This window comes from Melanerpes formicivorus, unplaced genomic scaffold (genome assembly GCF_026170545.1).
Source record: "Melanerpes formicivorus ecotype bairdi unplaced genomic scaffold, bMelFor1.0.p_v2 SCAF_7, whole genome shotgun sequence".
In the NCBI taxonomy this organism is placed as follows: Eukaryota; Metazoa; Chordata; class Aves; order Piciformes; family Picidae; genus Melanerpes; species Melanerpes formicivorus.
This window is the reverse complement of record NW_027142359.1, coordinates 24661352-24683174: the sequence shown is the minus strand read 5'-3', so window position 1 is coordinate 24683174 and position 21823 is coordinate 24661352. Positions and strand designations below refer to the sequence as shown.

At 52.9% G+C, this 21823-nt stretch overlaps 2 long non-coding RNA genes across 2 annotated transcripts; one reads left to right on the top strand and one right to left on the bottom strand.

Moving 5' to 3' along the window:
- Positions 1–407: 407 nt before the first annotated feature.
- Positions 408–21618, top strand: LOC137442549 (uncharacterized). The gene is made up of 6 exons (XR_010987704.1): positions 408–1709; positions 2311–2479; positions 3816–3905; positions 5427–5616; positions 16716–16781; positions 20640–21618. It is a non-coding gene; the product is annotated as an uncharacterized lncRNA (long non-coding RNA).
- LOC137442550 (uncharacterized) lies at positions 12922–16591 on the bottom strand. The gene is made up of 3 exons (XR_010987705.1): positions 15837–16591; positions 13969–14325; positions 12922–13063 (listed from the first exon to the last, which is right to left on the bottom strand). It is a non-coding gene; the product is annotated as an uncharacterized lncRNA (long non-coding RNA).
- Positions 21619–21823: the final 205 nt, after the last annotated feature.

Below are 21823 nucleotides of genomic sequence, written 5' to 3'. Positions count from 1 at the left end.
GCGGCCGGGGGCTGTGGGTACAGACCTGCAGCCATTCACAGATAAGAGCGGCTGCCCGGCGCCCGCTGCCAGCAGCCTCAGCCTGCTCCTAATCTGCCTGCTCACAAAAATACGGCTCGCTTGGGCTTCTTGGCACCCTCCCTCCCTCTGGGGTGAGCTTGTTTATTGCTGGGTGCAGGGAAACGCTGACGTCGTCTGCTTTCCATCCCCTTCGGCCGCCTGCCGTCCCCTCGGCCGGCCGCCGTGCCCTCCCCCGGGAGAGGCGCAGTGCTGGCACGCCGGCTGGGGAGCTGCGGGGGCACAGCCGCTGCCGGGCGTGGGGGCGGCCGGGACAGGACGCCCGGGGCCTGATCGCTCTGTGTCCCCGGATGAGAGAGGAGGGCTGGGTGGGAAGGGGATTTCGCAATCACGGCAAGTTATATTTATCAGACTTGTTGTTGGGCTTACGAATGGCTTCTGCTGACAACCGCGATAGGAGAACTGAGCCTTTGATAAGCCCAAACCTGAGACCTGGGGAGGTAGGAATGGGGATGAAATTAGTTAAAATGGAGCATGAAGCTGCGCAGGTGAGGACAGGGAGGAAAAGCTCCTGCTGCTACTTCAGAGCTTGTCTGAAGTGGCAGAGAAGGGGACGAGGATACCATAAGGGTGAGCGGCTGAGGGAGCTGGCAACCAGCACCAGAACGAGAGGACACAGTCTCAAGCTGCACCAGGGGAGGTTTAGGCTGGATGTTAGGAAGAAATTCTTCACTGAAAGAGTGATTGGCCATGGGAATGGGTTGCCCAGGGTGGTGGTGGAGTCACCATCCCTGGATGTGTTTAAGAAAAGACTGGATGAGGCCCTTGGTGCCATGGTCTAGTTGATTAGTTAGGGTTGGGTGATCAGTTGGACTTGATGGTCTTGGAGGTCTCTTCCAACCTGGTTGATTCTGTGTGAGATGCTCTTGGTGAATGAGGTCAGACTTGGTGATCCTGAGAGTCTTTTTCAACATGAATGTGTCTGTGATTCCTGTAGCATGCCTTCGTGCACCTCGTGCCTAGCCTGGCCTGCTTGCAGCAGACAGCTTTGGATGAAAGGGACAACGGTGTGGTCAGAGGGATGGGAGAGCCCAGGGAAGACAGGAAGAGCTTGGCTGGTCTGGCTTAGCAAAGCAGGGAGCATGAGTGGGACAAGCAGCCTGCCCTTTCCCAACTCCATCCCTACATCTTGAGCAAATGGACTCCAGTTGATTTCTATATATGTCTTACTCAGTTGAAACTAGGGAAGGGTAGGATCTGGCTTTTTATTTATCCCTCAGCATAATTCTTTCACAAAGGAGGAGACAGCCAGTGGAGGCAGGACCTGCCCTAGCAGCCCTCTGTGGGAAATGGGGTGGGTTTTGTGCCACCCACTGGTTTGTTTGTATTTTTAGAGCACACCACAGGCACGAGGTCACTGAAGTGAGTGAAATTCCACCCTGGAGCCCAGAGCAGCTCCCCATTCCCATCCCTCTCCTCCGGGATGGGCTGGAGTCAACAGCTGATCCAGGGCTCAAGTGTCCCAGCCACGTTGGTGCACAGGGGAAGAGCTGGGAACCAGCAAGGCAGTGTCAGAGGACAGCCCTCATGTTGTTACCACTCCTAGAAGAGCCTCCTGGGGATGAGGATTTGGCTGTGCCATGGTGGAAACCCTGTTCTGGGGTGGCACACTATCCTTGAGGGCTCTTGGTGTAAGTGATCTCAGCCAGGGATTTGTTTGGTAGGACAATGGGTACTCTGCCCCAAGGAAGCTAGGGAGTGGGGATGCTGAAGTGAGTCAAAAGATGAGGGAGGGGAAAATTCCTAGAAAATGAGAACGTGTGGGGGTTTAAAATTTCCTGGACTCTCTTCATCATCTCCTGCAACAAGTGATGCAAGCAGAGCATCCTGCCAGGGCTGGGGCTCCACAGTGAGTGAATCAAGCAGGCAGCAGTCCCAACTCTTGAATCACTGCTGGCAGCACTGCTGGATATAGACTTGGTGCTGGGAGCTCCCCTTGCCCACTTTCATTCATGAGGGATAGTGGAGTCACAGCCCCCATGGGGTAGCTGCAGGGGACAATTGCCACTTTATGAGCTAGACCTGAAACAAAGACAGAAAGTGTCCCCTGGGATGCCGATCCAAGATGAAAGCGTAGTGAGAGATGGTCCCAGGAAGAGCAGAAAGTGCCAGATCCTCGCTTTAAGGCATGAATTGTGCCCAGCAATTAGGACAAACAAGATGTGCTTGTTTGAGAGCTGCTCCTTGCAAGGTGAGAAACGACTTCCTCTGCTTTTTCTGATTATCTTCCAGGTGGTTTTATTTACTTGAACCATCCAAGTGCTTAACATCACCTGGTTCAGATGGCCTGAGCACCCAGCAGGGATCACATATGCAGGGGACCAGTTGCATCCATCCAGAGATTCATACACTGATGGGAGTCAGTAGGACCAACATTCAAACCGTGGCTTGAACTTCAAAGGTAGTGACAAGGAGCCTTGCATGAGGGAGCTGAAGCCCAGGAGAAGGGGATGCAAAGTGCTGCTATTACTGTGGTTTTTGGATGCCAGGGCTGCTCTGTGGTGCTTTGTGGGCTTGCATCAGGGAAAGATGGACCCTGTTGTGTGTGGTCTCTTGATTCATTAGACTGATCTTTGATCTGAGACCTGGGTTTGCTCTTCTGAGCCAACCCTTCCTGATGTGGTGGCTCAGGCTGATGTGAAGGGGAAAGGATGGCTGGCTCTGCAGGACAGTAGAGCAGGCAGAGGATGCTTCCTGGGCACGACTCCTCTCTGCCTGTCCCTGCTAAGAGCAAAGGCTTCCTTCCACCCTGTGCCCCCACCTTGCTTCCAACACAGCACAATTTTGGAGCGATTCCTTTTGCTGCAAGAGACATCCCCAGAGCCTTCCTGCACCCGCTGGGTGCCGTACTGCCAGCCTGTGGCTCTGCTTTAGGACATCTCTGATTTTGTTTGTTTATGTATTTTCCCCAGACCTTGCTCTCAAAGGCTCAAAAGTCTCAGCAGACTTTTTCCAGAGCAGGTTGTTTCCCCTAAGAGCAAGCTCCCAGCCACCAGCAGCTGAAGGCTCATTTGCTTTCCCTTATGCAGGAAACTTTCTGCTTGAGCTTTTCATCTTCCCAGCCCAGGGAATCTTTCCTGCAGAAGTGTGTGGGAAGCTTCTGCCCTCCTGTGTCCAAAGTCCCCTCCACAGAGAAGCCAAGGCTGCACTGACCTCACAGAGGAAGTATTTTCCATGACACCTCCTTCCGACGTCTCCTGTTGGGCTCTGTACCTATAGCTGACCCTGCTCTGGCTGTGCAGCCAGCTGGCCTGCGCTCTGCTGGTACAAGGAACAGGGCTGGATCCTGCTCTCTCCTTGCCTCCCTACAAGTTCCCAGCCAATGTCATGGCCTGAAGGTTTCAGTGCCCTCTCTGGACTCCCCTCCAGGGACTCTGCTGGCAAATGACATAGCTTGTGGGCCAGTGCTGCTCCCTGCAGACATCAAATCTGTAGTTTCTCCAACACCTTCCCTCACCTGCTTACAGCTATAACATGCTTGTGGCTAGGGGCGGCTGCCAAGCCAGCTGGGATGCTGGAGGCAGCAGCCTCAGAGCAGGCATGAAGCAGCCGGGGGCTGGAGGTGGGATGCAGGGAGTTTCTGTTGAAGTGGGAGCAGCTTATCACCAGGCAAAGGAGGGGACACGTTGACTCTGTATCCTTGCTGCTCTTGCAGCTCAGTGACAAGATGTAGGTGACCCAACAGCTATTTTCCACCTCCAAACTCCTACTCTTCTCACTGTGTTGTTCCCCTACAGAATCTTTCCCCTGCCAGTGCTCCTCTGGAGGGGACAGCCGCATCCGGTGGTGATCTCTGGTGGGTCTTGGCAGCTGGATTTACAACACAGGTAATGCAGAGCCCAGGGCTCTTCATGGACAAGGTCTATTTTATTTGCAATCACAAGGAGTTGGTGGCTTTCTGCCATTGTTGGTTTGCTGAGAGATGTTGTGGTCATTCTCCTGAGGCTTTCTGAACTGTGTGCTGACTCCCAGGCCCAGGGTGGTGGTCTCCTGAGGGCTACCAGAGCTTCCCATGCCTTTGTGCACAGGACTGAATCCCTTAGGACTGGATTCCTACCACTCTCCTCTTGTGGACAAGGGAGCAGGCACAATATACTGCCAAAAATACTGTCAAGTATGTGGTGTATATAAGGAAGGGTCAAAAGATGCTCAGGTTGGCCTCACAGGCAGCCCTGTACCCATGTACGATCAGGTGACTGCCTGGTGGATGTGGGGCAAGCTGTGGATGCAGTCTACCTGGACTTCAGCAAGGCCTTTGATACCATCCCCCACAGCAAACTCCTGGTCAAGCTGTCAGCTCGTGGCTTGGACAGCAGCACTCTGTGCTGGGTTAGGAACTGGCTGGAGGGATGTGCCCAGAGAGTGGTGGTGAATGGTGCCACATCCAGCTGGTGGCCAGTCACTAGTGGTGTGCCCCAAGGATCAGTGCTGGGGCTCATGCTCTTTAATATAGTTGTTGATGATCTGGATGAGGGCATAGAGTCCATCATCAGTAAGTTTGCAGATGACACCAGGCAGGGGGCAGGTGGTGGTCTGTTAGAGGGTGGAGAGCTCTGCAGAGGGACCTTGACAGGCTGGACAGATGGGCAGAGTCCAAGGGCATGAGATTTAACACATCTAAGTGCCAGGTTCTACACATTGGCCACCATAACCCCATGCAGAGCTACAGGCTGGGGTCAGAGTGGCTGGAGAGCGGCCAGGCAGAGAGGGACCTGGGGGTGCTGGTTGATAGTAGGCTGAACATGAGCCAGCAGTGTGCCCAGGTGGCCAAGAGGGCCAATGGCATCCTGGCCTGGATCAGGAAGAGTGTGGCCAGAAGGAGCAGGGAGGTCATTCTGCCCCTGTACACTGCACTGGTTAGGCCACACCTCGAGTCCTGTGTCCAGTTCTGGGCCCCTCAGTTTAGGAAAGATGCTGACTTGCTGGAAGGTGTCCAGAGAAGGGCAACAAAGCCGTGGTAGGATGTGAAGGCCGTTAAGGTGCATCACACCTGAAGGTGATGGTTGAGCGCTGAGGACATGGCTCTCTGCTGGAGGTGCCTGCCTGCTGGACATGGCAGGCTTTTGGTGGGGCATGTTGAACCATATTTTGGAGGTGGACATCTAGCTGGAAGTATAAATCTTGACTTTCCTGGAGGCCTGGGTCTTCCTTGGGGCTGTTGCTCTGTCTCCTCACATTTCTGGGGAGAGGAAGCTGTGGCTAACCTCGCCACAAACACAAATCAGTTGGGGTTTTTTTTTTGGTTGCTTTTTTGGGTTGTGGGTTTTAGATTTTTTTTTTTTTGGGTGGGTTTTTTTTTTGTTTTATTTTGTGTGTTCAGTTTGAACAATAAAACATCTGTTCCTCAGCTCAGCAGCTGGACCAAAACGAGATGACGTTAGCATTGATTATCCTCCAGGATGAGGAGGCTGATGGGAGAATGGTGCAGATTTCCTGAACGCTGCATAACAAGTGAGAACAACAGCTTGGCTGGGTGACTCCTGTTCCCAGACAGCCTCCAAACACCTCCTCCTCCAGGTGCCAACCCTCAGCCATGGGGTGAGTAAGGGAGAAGTTTTGGCAGGCATCAGAGTGAGACCCACTTTTGGTGGGAAGAGACTCGGGGGGACTGTGTGGCAGAGATTTTTCTGAATGCATTTGCCTAATAGAAACACCCACATCAAAAATCAAAGCAATTGGGGTTTTGGGAGGGTGTGCTGAAGGGCTGGCTGGGCACCCAACACCGAGAGCCCCAGCTGGGACATCACCTATGGCAGACACGAGCAGCCAGCTGAGTTGGGGTTCGCAGAGGGAGGGGATGATGCAGAATCACGTTCCCTGGGTACAGAAAGGGGCTATTAACAGGGAAAAAGGGGTGAGGTGGGGGGGGAGAGATGGAGCACAATGGCTCTGATTTGTTGGCAGTCACGACCCACAGTCCCTGGCAGCACCTCAAAGCAGCTGTGAAGTGCCAGTTGGTGGCGATGCTTCGGCACGTGATGCGGGCGCCTGACCCTGGCGTAAGGCTGGGACATAGGCTGCCCCGAGGGGAGGGCACCCAACCAGCTATTCCTCCCTGGGGCCCCCATGAGGAAACCCAAGCATGCTTGAGATGGGCTGAGTGCTCCAGGGACATGGTGCCTTCACTTGCCAGGGCTCTCCCCAAACCTTGTTAGCCATGCCTGGGTATATCTTGCCTCTTCGAGGACTGGTTTTGCCTTTCTGCCCAACGCTGGGTGAACACAGCCCTGGACAAGTGGTGTCAGGATCCATGCCAAGGATGGCAAGCACACAAAAGTATCTTCCTGTCCCATCCTGGAGAAGCAGCTTATTTCCCCACATCCTGATAGCACAGAGAAAAAAACACAACATAATTGTGGGTGGGAAGACTAAAGAAAATGATCAGGCAGCAGCACTCTTCTGAGTGAGCTGCTTTGTACCTGTGCAGCCAGAAACTGGAATAACTTAGGAAATAATTTGGGCTCCTGCAACTTGGAAGCCTCTGAAATAGGTTTGCTGCTTCCTGGGGAGCTGTGATTTTTTTGGCCTGACAGCTTCCAGCACCACATGGATGAGGTAAAGCTGCTCATCATGGTGGAGCTCCCTGTGGGGCAGGGCTGGGGCACAGTGGAACTTATGGGGCTCACATGAGGCTCGTCATGATTTTTGGAAGGAGAGTGAGTGAGCAGGGTGAGCAGCAACAGCAAGGGAGAAAGAGCCACTGAGAACAGCAGCTTGCTCTGAAAACTTGACAGCATCAAGCACCCTTTTTCTCTGGATTCTTCCCTGAGTGTCAGGGGTACCACCATGGGACAGGATGTCCATGATGGGCATGTGTCCTGGGCTCTGTTGCTGTACATCTGCACACCCAGGTGCACTCAAGTGCAGGCATCCCCCACAGCACCCAGGAAATACATTGCTGAGAAAAAAACCCTTGCTTGCCTGAGCTATTTTCCTCTAATCCCTTATTGCCTTTGGCCTCCAGCCTTGGTTGTATCAACAAGCCACTCTGGGCCAAAACCACCCCAGGTGTCACATCTGACTTGCATCTCCTCTCTGCTCCCAGTCTGTTCTCTGCCAGTGCTCCTGCCTTGGCCTCTACTACCAGAAAACAGAGTCCAGCTGGGAAAAATCCCCCAAACCCTCACTCAGAAGAGACTTGGTAGAATGGGGAGCAAAAATAAAGGCAGCTTCAGCTTTGGGAAAAACAAACAAAAAGGAAACCACTTTATCCCAAAGCAAGTGAACTTACCCCAATTATGTCTACCATTTGTTATTTTATGTACTGCACCTCAGCCTGTTTTCCCAAGCCTTACAAAAGTCAGTGTGTCATCATTCCCTTCCCTCACTAATGTGCTGAACTGGCTGATTTGGGGGAGATCTGGCATAAGGCATTCATTCCTCCCCAGTTCTCAGGTCTTTCTGGTTGTAGGGAAACAGGTGCCTTTGCTGGAGGTCGAGCTGATCTCGCGCAGCAAGGGGAAGGCTTGCTGGGTCTCATGGTTTCCCAAAACCTCCTGTCTGGTGGTAATTCCCAGGGATGGGATGCATGGATACGAAGGGGAGCAATCCAGGATGCCCTGTGCAGGTGATGGATTTGATAAGAAAAGCTTTTGCAATGCTGGATTAGGGAAGAGTCATCAGCATCAGCCAGACGCAAAACTTGGTAATCCCTTCGTGCAGGGCTGAGGAGGGCTGTGCCCAGGGCTTGCATGTAGGCTGGGACTCCCCTGACTCCAGGCATATCTTTCCCTCTAGGCCTGGAGAGACCTGCTGGTGCATTGGGATCTGGAGGGATGGAGCCAAGATAAAGGCTGCGGTCTCTGCACCATGCTTAATTCTCCAGTGATCCGTCCATGGTCTCTCCCTTTATTCTTTTGACCCAGTGTGCAGGCTCCTGCTTTTCCCAACTTGCTTGGTAATCCTAAATTACAGGAAGCAGATGCCCTAAACATCTCTTGAGGAGATGGACCTTAATTCCTACCTACAGCACTGGTGCTCTGGCTCAATGGAAGCTGTCTCACATCTGCAGGGACTGAGGCTTCTCTCCCTCCCATCCAGGGCAAAATGCACCTCGAGGAGCACAGGGAGGTGGGGAACAGGCTCTTTGTAGTCACCAGGTAAGGAGAGTCAGCAGGGCAGGATTAAGATATGCAGCAGTCATCTATGGATCATTATCCAAAGGAGGCTTTGGAGAGATGACTAGGACAGAAAGGGCTGATCAAGGCATAGGAGAAGCAGGGAAATCAGGCCCCTGCCAACCAGGTCAAAAGAAAAGAAGAGAGCACAACTGGATCACCAGGCAAGGTGATCTATCCTTCTGTCCCTCCAGATCCCAATGCACCAGAGGGTCTCTCCAGCTGTTTCTGCAGGAGATGCATGAGCAATGCAACTGCCTGCCCAGAAAAAAGAAGGTGGGGAAGGGGGAAAGCAGAGCAGGGGCAGTGTACTGCCTGCCACATGGCATCTGAGACACTGCTGTGCTGCTCCATGTAGGCAGTGACTGGGTGAGGGTTGCATGGCTTTACCTTGCCCCAGTGTGTGGCTCTGGAGCTCTTTTGGCTGCTGGGGTAGGGCATAGCTTTAGGCTGGGGTTAAAAGATGTCATGATAACATTGCTGTCCCACCTCCATGGGTGCTGTATGCTCTGCAGGGCTCTCATTCAGCCCTGCTCACCTGGAGGCTGCCTTCACCCCAAACTCCAGGCTCAGCATCACCGCCTGGGGCAGCTCTTGGCAGGGACAAGGTTGGGGTTATGGGACTAGTAGGGCCAGAAGCTGTCCTCCCCTTCATCCTCAGTTCCCTTCACCCCTTCATTTCAACACACTCCTCCACCTCTGGCTTGTTTGCAGAGCTCAAAATGTTCTGAGCATTATCAGTGTTTGCACTTTTGCCACTGTTTGTGCTGGTTGCATTTTAAAGGCAATAAAGTCAGGCTTTGTTTGCTTACAAGGAAACCATATTTTTTTCCCCCTCATTAGACAAACCAGAGCTCACCCTAAAAACATGGCACCAGCCACCCCTGTAAGCCTTGGGCCTGCTTGGGCTCCTGGGGACAGTGTCACTGGAGGAAAAGGGGCTTTATGTGCACAAATGCTGTGCATCAGGCCATGGCTCTGCCTGCCAGGCTTCATGCTGCATGTGGGGACTGAAGCCAGCATCTCCCTCACCTTTCACTCTTTGGCTGGTCCTCTGAAGCCAGTGCTGAGGTATCCTAGGTCACAGAGCCCTAGCACAACCTTTTCCAAGAGAACTGGCATCACCCTGCCAAAGCTGCTTCACCCTAAGTCAGTCCTGGGCCTTAAGGGAGCAGTGTGGGATCTGGGTGCTGCTGCTGACACTGGGTGGTGCAGATCCCACCAGTGTGAGGAGGTGACCTTGTGTGTGCCCAGCCTCCTGCTGCTATCCTTGCATGCCTGCGCAGCCTCCCGCCTGCTGGCCCCAACATGTTGTCCCTGTCCACTGGGTTAAACATTAACAGGCTGGAGCCAGTGCAAGGCCAGAGGAGCCTCAGGGCGGCTCAGAGAAGGATGTTATTCATGGAGAGAGCAATGCCAAGAAAGTGCCCTCCACTGTGCTGCTTGATGACTTCCATCTGGCTGCTCCTCCATCCCTGCTTATGGGAAACCCTTCTCCATCTTCCTTCTTGGCTGCCCATCTGCTTTCTCCATCTCTTGGTCTGGTTGTGCAGGGGCCTGCTGAACTCCTCAGGACAGAGTATTTCATACACCAGCTAAGGCTGATCTAGCCAAGGAGCTGCTGCTGGGCTGTGTGCTAAGCCTCTCAGGGTGATGCCAGCTGGCCCTGCTGCCCCTCCAAACTCTCGGTAGCGCTCCAGCATCCTTGCGATGGGGCAGGGCCCATGGCAAACCCCTGCTCTCCCCAGTCCCTGGGACTCTGGGGCTGGAGTTGGGGAGTGACAACAGCTGCCCACTTTTCCTGGAAGGGCAGTGCCTCTTGTACCCGATCCCTCAAGCACGTGAGGTATTTTCTCCTCCCCATACCTCCTGAAAGAGCAGCCCTGGTGGCTTAGCACCAGGAACACGATGTAAAGAAGGTGCCTGCTGGCTCCTGGCTCCACAAGGACAGCTTGGGGCTGGGAGGGGCCAAAAACAGAGCACAAACCACACAGCTGTAAGTGGGGTTTAAGCTCACAAAGAAAAGAAGGGCTGTGGAAAACCAAAGTTGTCTCTGGGCTGGCAATAACAGCAGCGGCCTGCAGTGTGGGTGCTGTGTGTCGGTCCGTGGCGGCTAACCCTGCCCTCTCCTGGACACCAGGTGGCTGGCAGCCCTCCCTCCTTGGGACATTGCCTGAAGTGTCTCCCCCAAAAACGCACGGAGGAGGAGAGCAGCTTGCACAGAGCTGCTGAGGCAGGGAGGCTTCTCACAGTGGGTTTAGGAGGTGAGCTGCACTCCTTGGATAAGGAAGAACAAAACACAGGAATAGTGTCTGCAAACCAGGACTGAGGCATGGGGAAACCCTGAGAGAGAGGAGGGGACTCACAAGCTGCTTGCTGAGGACCACAGAGGGGCTGAGATCTTGAAGCTGTGGGACACAGCCATGAGGATGGGATATAGAATAGAACAGAACAGAACAGAATTAACCAGGTTGGAAAATTTGAGATCATCGAGTCCAACCTATCACCCAACACCATCTAATCAACTAAACCATGGCACCAAGCACCCCATCCAGGCTCTTCCTAAACACCTCCAGGGATGGTGACTCCACCACCTCCCTGGGCAGCCCATTCCAATGGCCAATCACTCTCTCTATGAAGAACTTCTTCCTAACATCCAGCCTAAACTTCCCCTGGTGCAGCTTGAGACTGTGTCCTCTTGTTCTGGTGCTGCTTGCCTGGGAGAAGAGACCAATCCCCACCTGGCTACAACCTCCCTTCAGGTAGTTGTAGACAGCAGTAAAGTCTCCCCTGAGCCTCCTCTTCTCCAGGCTAAGCAACCCCAGCTCCCTCAGCCTCTCCTCATAGGGCTTGGGCTCCAAACCCCTCCCCAGCTTTGTTGCCCTTCTCTGGACACCTTCCAGCAAGTCAACATCTTTCCTAAACTGAGGGGCCCAGAACTGGACACAGGACTCAAGGTGTGGCCTAACCAGTGCTGAGTACAGGGACACAATGACCTCCCTGCTCCTGCAAGCCACATTCTTCCTGATCCAGGCCAGGATGCCATTGGCCTTCTTTGCCACCTGGGCACACTGCTGGCTCATGTTCAGCCTACTGTCAACCAGTACCCCCCAGGTCCCTTTCTGCCTGGCCACTCTCCAGCCACTCTGACCCCAGCCTGTAGCACTGCATGGAGTTGTTGTACCTTGCTGCTGTGCCAGTGCCACTGAGCAAGGGACAGCCCTCACTTTCCTGCAGCAGTCATGCATTCCTGTTTGATGCCCAGTTTCATACCCCCAAGGACTGAACTGGGGTGTTTTCCACCCCAGCTGCCCAAGGAGGAGTGAGTGCTACTGGCACAGTGGAGCAGGGAGCCATGGGAAGGTGCCTGCTGTCCTCCCATGCTTTGGACCTATGGCTGGTTCTTCTCTGGGGTCTCACTGATTTTTTTGATGACTGGTGCTGTTACCTCTGAGCAAACCCCACTATGTGCCTAAGTTTGCTTTAAATCCTTGTGGTGTTTACTGTGATGGCCAGGAAAGTTTGGGCTGGGATCAATAATGGGAAGCAGGACTAGAACAGGGAAAGGCACATTGCTTGCTGTGTTCTGACACCTCCTTGGCAAGCAAACACCAGCAGCTCCCTGAGTTTCCCATTTTACTCATGAGAACCCTTTTCCAGACCAGGAGTGAACCTTCCAGCTGCATTCTCCATCTCAGAGGGGATGGCTGGTGCAAAGCGAAGCAAGGCTGTGGCAATGGCTGGCTGCCTGCAAACCCTGCACTGTAGTCCCCAGCCTCTCAATCATGCTGGGGTGGAGGTGTGATTTGGCAGGCCAAGGTGGATGTGAGTTGCTCTGGGGAGGAGGCACCTGCTGCAACTGTAATTTACACGTCTGGAAAGCTGCCCAGATCATGCTTGATGCTTCTTGCTCCCACCCATCATAGGCCCACCATGCAGGTGGGCACAGGGTCCCTGGCACATACCAGTGCTCAGGAAGCTCATCCTTGCACAGCACAGCCTTGGCTGCAGCTCCTCTTTCCAACCTGCATCTCCCCAGAGTATCTCACCCCACCTCCTGCTGCTCTCAACAGCTCTCTCTCCCTCACAGGTCCAGTTCAGCACTTCTTGGAGCCCTCCAGGCTCTACCAGTGCTGATTTCCCTAAGAAACTGTGATGCCAACATGTTGCAGACACCTCAGCATGGTGCAGGCTCATGAGATTAATCTTGCCTTAGCCCAGACCCAGGTGTGGGTGGGCATGGGGTGGGCTTGGGTAGGAGACACACTCAGGTCCCTCTGCTGTATCCTGAAGCGCACAGTCAGGGAGCACTGGGTGACATGGATGCACCTGTGGTGCTAATTGCTGCCAGTAACCCTGGGATTATGCTTTCCTGTTTTCCTGTTTGTTATATCCCTCTCCCAGCTCCATTCCCTGCCCCAGGCCAAACCAGAGCACAGCAGGCCTTGGGATCCTCCTCATTAAATGCTATTACTGGGTTTTTTACATCCCAGTTTTTAAATGTGGTTTAAAACACGTGACATAAAGACACAAACTGAGCTCAGAGCCCCATGGTTTTCTGCCTCCCAGCCTCCAAACACAACTGGTATGTCCCTCAGCATTAGAGACCAAGTGGTAAGGCCAAGGAGACAAGCCATCAGGCTTATGCTGGACCCCCCTCTCCTCCCCCTGCCCCCAGCCAGCACCCAGGATGGATATATGAAAGGGTTACCTTTTTTTGGGTGTATCTGGAGCTGCTGAGGTCCATCCTGCAGCACTGAGCAGAGCAAATCCCTGCCTGTCCAGATGGAGCAGACACCTGGAGGCGCCTCCTTGGGCACAGCTGTATTTCATCCCTGGATCTGGAGCTGCTTATGAAATTATCAGCGCTAGACAAAGGGTGATTTTAGTTTCAGCAGACACACTGCACGCTGGCCACCTTGCTGGAGATAAATCTTTGACCTGGTAATTGTATTTCTCCTGCCTCCTTCCTCCCTGGCTTCAAGTAAATGGGTTTAATTTGGTCTCAGCTCTCTGAAGTGGTGGCACTGAGAGATGGGAAGACATGAGAGGGAAAGGGCAGCAGGAGACTTTCCCAGCCCAGCACCTGACAGGTCCAGAAAGCTTCCTGAACAGTTTCACCATGAACCCAAGGTGCCTCCAGGATGCTGGAAGAGGCCCTGTCTGCTCATGATCTTCCCTCCTTCTCAAACCCCTCCCCAGCTTTGTTGCCCTTCTCTGGACACCTTCCAGCAACTCAACATCTTTCCTAAACTGAGTGGCCCAGAACTGGACACAGGACTCAAAGTGTGGCCTAACCAGTGCTGAGTACAGGGACACAATGACCTCCCTGCTCCTGCAAGCCACATTCTTCCTGATACAGGCCAGGATGCCACTGGCCCTCTTGGCTGTCTGGGCACACTGCAGGCTCATGTTCAGCCTACCATCAACCAGCACCCCCAGGTCTCTCTCTGCCTGGCCGCTCTCCAGCCACTCTAACCCCAGCCTGCAGCACTGCATGGGGATGCTGTGGGCAATGTGCAGAACCCAGCACTTCTCCTGCCTGTCTGAACACTTGGGGATAGCCTGTTTGGCCCATGGGTGTTTTGTCCATCAGCAAAGCAAACTGGTCATGTTTGCAGAGCTTCACTGAAGCAGCATGAGATCAAGGACAAGAGGTCACCTCGTGACAGCAGCTTGGCTGCTTGCTTGGTTTGGCCACGCTGGTGAACCTCTCAATTTATCACAGTTTGAGAAAGGCACTCTCATATTAAAAAGAATAACAAATCCATACCTTGATGCCTTTTGCATAGCAGCTGAGGGACACAAGCCCTGGTTCTGGGCTCAGAAAGGCTGCCAGGGTGGGTCCCAGCTCCCTTCTCCTCCACGTGACAAAAAGTGATTCCAGTTCTTCTCATCTGACAGCCAGCTAGCGGCCTTGCACTGCGTCAGATGAAGAGCAGATGCAGCCCTGGCAGGCAGTCAGAAAAGCACTAAATGAGCAAGGTTTTGTTCTGCTTCTCACATCCACACCAGTCCTCGGCGCTTGCAAGTGCGTGGTGTAATCATCCCCCGTTTGTTTTCATGGCTTTGGTTCCAGAATAGATGGGAACAGAAGCTCCAGCAAGCTCAGCTCCTGCTGCTCTGGGAGCTGCAAGAAAAATGGGGATCACAGAATCACAGAAACATTCAGCTTGGGAAAAGGCCCTCAGGATCATCAACCGATAACCCTACTCCACAAGGTTCACCCCTAAACCATGCTGCCAAGCACCACATCCAAATGACCACAGGATCACAGGATGTCAGGGGTTGGAAGGGATCCAAAGAGATCATCGAGTCCAACCCCCTCCCCTGCCAGAGCAGGACCATACAATCTAGCTCAGGTCACAGAGGAATGCATCCAGATGGGCCTTGAAAGTCTCCAGAGAAGGAGACTCTGCAACCTCTCTGGGGAGCCTGTTGCAGTGCTCCGTGATCCTTACAGTAAAGAATTTCCCCCTTGTGTTGAGGTGGAACCTCCTGTGCCGCAGCTTACATCCATTGCTCCTTCTCCTAACCTTTAAACACATCTAGGGATGAGTAGGGGACAGTTACTGCTGTGTCCTCTTGAGTATTCAATAACTGAGGTACCCCAAATCAAGCCCAGCAGGTGTCAAACATGCCTCTGGATAAACTCTTTACTATGGAAAACACCTAAAGACCTCTGCTATGATCTGAATATAGAGTCACAGAACTATACAATTGTTTTGGTTTAGAAAAGACCTCTAAGATCATCAAGTCCAACACCACCATGGTCATTAAACCATGTCCTGAAGTGCCATGTCTGTGGGTTTTTTAACACCTCTAAGGACTCCACCACTTCCATGGGCAGCCAGTTCCTGTGCCTGACCATTCTTGCAGTAAAGAAATTATTCCTAATGTCCAATCTAAATCTTCCCTGGTGCAACTGGAAGCCATTTCCTTTTGTCCTATCACCTGTCACACTTGGCAGAAAAGACCAACCCCCACCTCACTGCAACCTCCTTTTGGGGAGTTGTAGAGACTGTGAAGGTCTGCCCCCAGCCTCCTTTTCTCCCAGCTAAACAGCCCCTGTTCCCTTGGCTGCTTCTCTTCTCTAGACCCTTCACCAGCTGCACTGTGCCTCTCTGGACCTGCTCCAGCAATGTCCTTGCCCAAAAGTGATCCCAGTATTTGAGGTGAGGCCTCACCAGTGCAGTGTCCATGAGCTCAGATCTGCTTCTCTGGCTGACTTACTTCCCCAGGTAAAATATATCACCCTTCCCATCTTCCCATCAGCTGGAGAAGGGAAAGCAAGCTGTAGTTGCCTTTACACACAGCACCCCAAACAGCCTGGGAGCATTGGTTAGCCTGTCAGACACCCAACACTAGTCCCTCCAACCATGGACTGGGATTGCACAACCTGCAGGAGGACAAAGCAAAAGATTTCTTGCATGGAGAGGAGGGAAAAACCAACCCAACATCTCTTTCACCAGCAGCTGGAAAATTCTTGAAGAAAAAAAGCCACAGCTTGTACTTTTTGGTCATTTATGTAGTTTGCCTAGGGACAGGTAGTAACTGTGGTGATGGAACATGCTGGTGTAACCCTGGCACCAAGGACAGGATGCAAATATAGCAGAAGGCAGAGGATCCCCAAATTCTTACCTTTGCATGTCACTGGTCCTGCCCTGCTGCTGCAGACTGACTCTTTAGGCTGATCCTCCATCAGGTTCCCACCGGGCCAAGGACAGCTCAGGGGGTTTGCTCATCCTGCCACCTTGGCCATGCAACCTTCCCAGCACAGCCAACCCATCCAGGCAGGCTTGGCAGGCCAGAAGTGAGCTGTCTGCAAACAAACACCACCAATTTCTTCATCTCCCAGTGATTTATCCAGAGAAGGAAAAGCTAAGCTGAGGCTTGACATCCTGCTTTTCACTCTGCTGAGTTTTCCAGCCAGGCGAGGAGTTCAGTGAGCGTGGCTGAGGTCAGACCACAAATCAGGGCTCAGTCAGCCTGGCTGTGTGGGAGCCTTCCAGCTCAGCCTCCCAGTCCAGGGGCTCCTCCAAGTGATTTATGTTTTGCCTGCTGGTTCCTTAACTTTAAGTGCGTGTGCTGGATTTCCTTCTTACTTACCAAGAGCTGATTTGGGACTCCTTGTCCCCAAGCTAGAGGCTCAGTCATGACTGTGCACTATGCAGGACCATCCATGCAGGGTCTCCAAGCAGTGGAGGTGCCTTTACTCTTCCAACTGCCATCCATAAGCAGCTACACACTGAGGGAAAAGCTGGTTCTTCCTTTTCATTGCCCACAGGAGAAGTCCCCAGCGTCACCCCAGAGCCAGCTTTTAGCTCTGTCAGGCCACATCCCTATCCAGCACTCAGGGAGCAGCCACAGTTCTGGTGTTTGCTCTGCTTGTTCATTGGCATGTTGGGATGGGATGGGATGGGATGGGATGGGATGGGATGGGATGGGATGGGATGGGATGGGATGGGATGGGATGGGATGTCTGCTGATGGGCTCATGGGGTTTCCTCCCTTCCAGCAGCAAGTACTGGGTTGGGCTGGTGCCATGATGCATGGGCTGGACAGAGGAGCACAGCATTGCAAGGAGGTGAGCAGCCAAAAGCCCGAGGGGATGGAGAGAAGGTCCACAGGCTTGTGGGATCAGGGTTTTCACCTCAGCCACTGCATAACCTGAGCCTTCAGGCAATTCACTTTGCCAACCATTGCTTCCAGGCAGGTTTCTCTGGAAATGATTCATTTTTTTTGAGGCTGCCTGGCACAGACACAGCTCTGGTCATGCACTAACTCTCAGCAACCAGCAGCAGTTCATAAAACCAGTTATGAAGAGCAGTTCCTAACTCCACCACAACATCTGCATAGCAACACAGGTCACTTGAGCTTGTCTGAACCTGCAGTGTGGGTTGCACAGCCAAGAGTGGCTACAGCTAAAGAGATATCCTGGTGGTGGGGCTCAGTTTCTTAACACTTCAGTATTTATCAGGCTTAACTTCAGCTTAACAAAGAGCTTTGTGTGTGCAGCCTCAGAGACATGCACCAGGCTTGAAGAAGTTCATAGAATCATAGAAACTTTGGGTTAGAAAGGACCTTTAAAGGCTATCTAGCCCAATCCCCCTGATGTGAGCTGGGACATCTGGAACTTAGATCAGGCTGCTCAGAGATGGAGTCTTCACAAGCAAGACTGACATTTAACTGGGTGTTGGTCCATGTCTGGTGCTGCTTGCTGAACCAGCATCACAGGGGTCCACACAAATACCCTTAAGCTGGGTCAGGATGAGCAGAGGGGGCAGCTTGCTCCCTTCATGGGCAGAGGGGCTAGCACCCAGTGGGGCAGGGTGGCCCTGGAACACAGGCTGTGTCCCAGCCACAGGGCCAATGCTGGTGCTGGACTTTGGCCAGCTGCAGGAAGGTGTTTACTACTGCCATCCTATCAGCAGCTAAACAGCTGGCAGCTTCCCACAGGGCCAGCACCCCTCCTGCCTGCCAGGCTGCTGGTGGGGACAGCCTGCAGTTGGGAGGGTGGAGAAGCAGATCTGGGGAGGCTGGCAGTGTGGCCCTGGGGTGCTGGGGCAGGGAGCTGAGCTTGCAGTGCAGCTGGGATGTGCATGAGGGCCTTTTGCACATGCTGTGTCAACCCAAGTTGGGTGGCAAAAGCTTCTCTCAGCACTTGGATGCAGCTTTCCTTGTGATACATGCTCTGGGGTGCCACCCACCATCAAACCTACCTTGCTGCCTAATGGTGCAGGTATCAGGTTGTGACAAATGGCATCTCCTGGTCACTGATCTCACAGGGCTCCAGCCCCAAAGACAGCCAACCAAGATGTTCTAAGGTGGCTTGAAGAGGTCTTCATCCAGTTCCTAGGCTTGTGGGGACTGATGGTCATGTGAACCTGCCCTGCTCCAGACAGGAGTGTTTAAGATCTCCTTGGCCCTGTTCCTTCAGATCAGAAAATGACCACCTAACAGAGCCTGAGGTGTGGGGAGGTGGAATTTCTATTTGTGGTGCCAAACATTGCCCTGCAGCGAGGAGCCACCAAGACCCTCTGGTACCAGTGAACGGTGTTCAACAGGACCAACATCACTTTATCTGGGGGTGTTTTTGACCTGCATGGTCTCTAGGGCTGCAGCCCATAACGTTGTAACTTGACTCTGCAGCCCTATAAATATGACCAGTACACCCTATAAATAAGACCAGTGCAAAACAGTAACAGTAACTGCAGTAACAGTCACCCAATCCAGTGAAATAAATGACCATCATCCAGCAGATGGGCTGATCAAGTTGTAGGCAGGGATCTCTCTCCAGTGCTGTGGCCAAGCCAGCTCTTTACTGACCTGCACACACCCCAGTGAAGAACAGTCCTGCAGCAGTGAAGATGGCACATGGCCATGCACCGCTCCAGTTCCTAGAAAGGTTCGTGGGGAGTTTGCTCTGCGTCCTTTGGGCATGGCCTCAGCTCCCCTGCTGCAGCACAGAGGTTACTCCATACCTTTTAGGAGCATGGCCTGTGTCTGAAGGTCTGTGGAGACCAACCTCTCTCTGACACTACAGTGCCCTCCCCCATTACCAGTCAGAGGCTTGTTAGACGCCTGGGAGCTGCACAAAAAAGCTCAGCTGGTGTCTCCTTGGCACAAGCCACCCATCTTGTGGGCTTTACACTAGGAAGCTCTTTCTTCCCTTTATATAACTCCCCCAGGCACAGATTCCTACACCAGTGATCAAAAGGACTACAAATGGATATTTCAAAGCCTCCTTCTTTTTTTTTGTCTGCAAGAAAAAGGAAGCTCATAGCCACAGGCAGAATGAAGGAGGAGAGATACCTCTGGCAGAGGCTCTTTTCCAGCCAGAATTGTCCCTTGGCCACTTACCTCCTTCTTACTTGCTTCTGCAGGATTAGTTGGTGCTCAGGCCTTGATAGACTGTGAGCAGGCATCCCCCTTCATCTGCAAAGCAATGACAGATCCCAAGACCCCACAGCCTTGTAACATTGACATGGAGTAACCTGATTTAGGCTGTAGGAGATGCCTGTTCCTCCCATGGCTCTCTCCTCCCTTTATAACACAGCCTTATGTCCCTTCTTGTCCAGCCTTGGCCACATCACCAGGCAGGAAGCAGCAATGGCCACTGTTGCCTTGATATGATTTTTTCATCAGAGACTCAAACTGGATGATAAATTGCACTGCACAGCAACTGCAAGGTGTCTGCCCTACAGAGCATGAGCATCCAGGCTGTCTTACTGTGCAAGCAGGGGCAGGTGAGCCTGAGCATCAGTATTTGAAAGCCCACACTCTGAATTGCACTAACAGTTTGGGAACTTTAGGTGATCTTCTTCTGGGTCTGAGAGTGGAGATGATTGAAGGAGGCTTGGGCCAGAGCTTGGCTCTCATGCATGCATCATGGAGGGGATCACAGGACAGAGTACAGAATTAACCAGGTTGGAAAACACTTTTGAGATCATCGAGTCCAACCTATCATCCAACGCCATCTAATCAACTAAACCATGGCACCAAGCACCCCATCCAGTCTCTTCCTAAACACCTCCAGGGATGGTGACTCCACCACTTCCCTGGGCAGCACATTCCAATGGCCAATCACTCTTTCTGTGAAGAACTTCTTGCTAACATCCAGCCTAAACCTCCCCTGGTGCAGCTTGAGACTGTGTCCTCTTGTTCTGGTGCTGGTTGCCTGGGAGAAAAGACTTACCTGCACCTGGCTACAACCTCCCTTCAGGGAGTTGTAGACAGCAATAAGGTCTCCCCTGAGCCTCCTCTTCTCCAGGCTAAGCAACCCCAGCTCCCTCAGCCTCTCCTCACAGGGCTTGTGCTCCAAACCCCTCCCCAGCTTTGTTGCCCTTCTCTGGACACCTTCCAGCAACTCAACATCTTTCCTAAACTGAGGGGCCCAGAACTGGACACAGGACTCAAGATGTGGCCTAACCAGTGCTGAGTACAGGGACACAATGACCTCCCTGCTCCTGCAAGCCATATTCTTCCTGATCCAGGCCAGGATGCCACTGGCCTTCTTTGCCACCTGGGCACACTGCTGGCTCATGTTCAGCCTACTGTCAACCAGTATCCCCAGGTCCCTTTCTGCCTGGCCACTCTCCAGCCACTCTGTCCGCAGCCTGTAGCAGAGGACCATCTATTCAGAGCTGATTCTGGGGAGCAACCAGAGGCAAAGAAGTGTCTTCTGCGTCTCCAGTGGCTGGGTTGCAGTGTGCTCCCCAGGCTCCTCTAGGCATTGCCCACTGGGAGGAGGTCTGTGCACAACTGGGAATGAGTGGGGACCAGGGAGACTCAGGGGCTTTGTCAAACTAACCTCACAGCTAACCACACGCTCAAAGGGAAGGGAAGCCCACAGGGTAGAGCGGTAGGGCATGGACATTTTTCAGCTGCACCACAAACCACGTTTTCCCTTTTTTTTTGCTGCTGTTGGAAACTTATTTGGAAGGAAACATCCGAGCACATTGCCTGGCTGGCTCTGCAGCACGTGGAAAACAAGCAGGAGGGCTGGGAGCAGCAGGGAGGAGTGGGCGGACCGGAGAAAAATCTCACCTCAGCAGAACGGTGGAAGGGTTGGGAGGAAACCCTGAGCGTGCCTTTTGCCACAGTCATCTTTGCAGTCCTGGAAACAAGTGCTGGATCCTGGAAACACTGCTGGAAGAGAGGCTGTACCATTAATTTTGAGTGTAAGGCAAGCCTGAAGAGGCAATAAATGTTTGTGTGCACATCCACATGCCAACCTTTTCACCTCTTCCACTCTGACACCCAGACGTGGTATCCTGCCACTTTACCAGAGGCTTCAGCTGAGTCCTGTCCAACATGTCACGCCCCTGTTTCGCCCTCCTGTTAATCTTATTTCACTCTCTAATCCTCCCATCCTGCCCAGGTTGGCTCCTGTCCAAATGTCCAGTGCAAAAGATGGCAGTGAGGAGGACATGGGCATCACAGGGCCAACAGCAGTAAATTACAGCTCCTACTGCAGTGGTTCTGAGTTCAAGAGGGTGGCTGGAAGGGCAGCTTAATGAAGTGCAAAGGAAGGGGCAGCATGAGATAGAAGAGCTGGGAAAAATACCTGCCTACTGCTGAGCAATTTCCTTCTGACTAGGCATGCCCTGCCATCTCTAAATCCTTCATCCAAAGGATTTCATAAATCTCCCTCTTTCCTCATCCCCCACAAACCAGACACTCCTGTGTGGAAGGTGAGTCCCTTTCCCCATATTCTCCATGATCCACAGCAAATGGATGGGAGCCAGTCCCAGGGTCATCCTGGTGGGTCTGTCACACTGTTAGCCAAGGAGGAGGAGGGAGCAATGTCCCAGGGAGGAAGGGGGTTAGAGATGGGGAAAGCCACTTGCCCAGCTTCTGAATTGCCTTGAAAGAGAGCTAAGGTGGAGAGGAGAGCTAGTGCAATGAAGATACAGTGGATACCACATGCATATTTGATCCTATCTTGCTTCCAGTTCCTGGAGGCAAGTGGTGTGGCAGACACTGATGGGATCCCCTTCTGCCAATCATCTTCTCCTGATCTTTCTTAGCACATAAATTAGACTCCATGTCCTAGTTGTGGACAGCAGTTTCCAGGCCAAGGGGGCAGAGCCCATCTCTTCATTCTTACCCTTCTTTGTGCCTGCA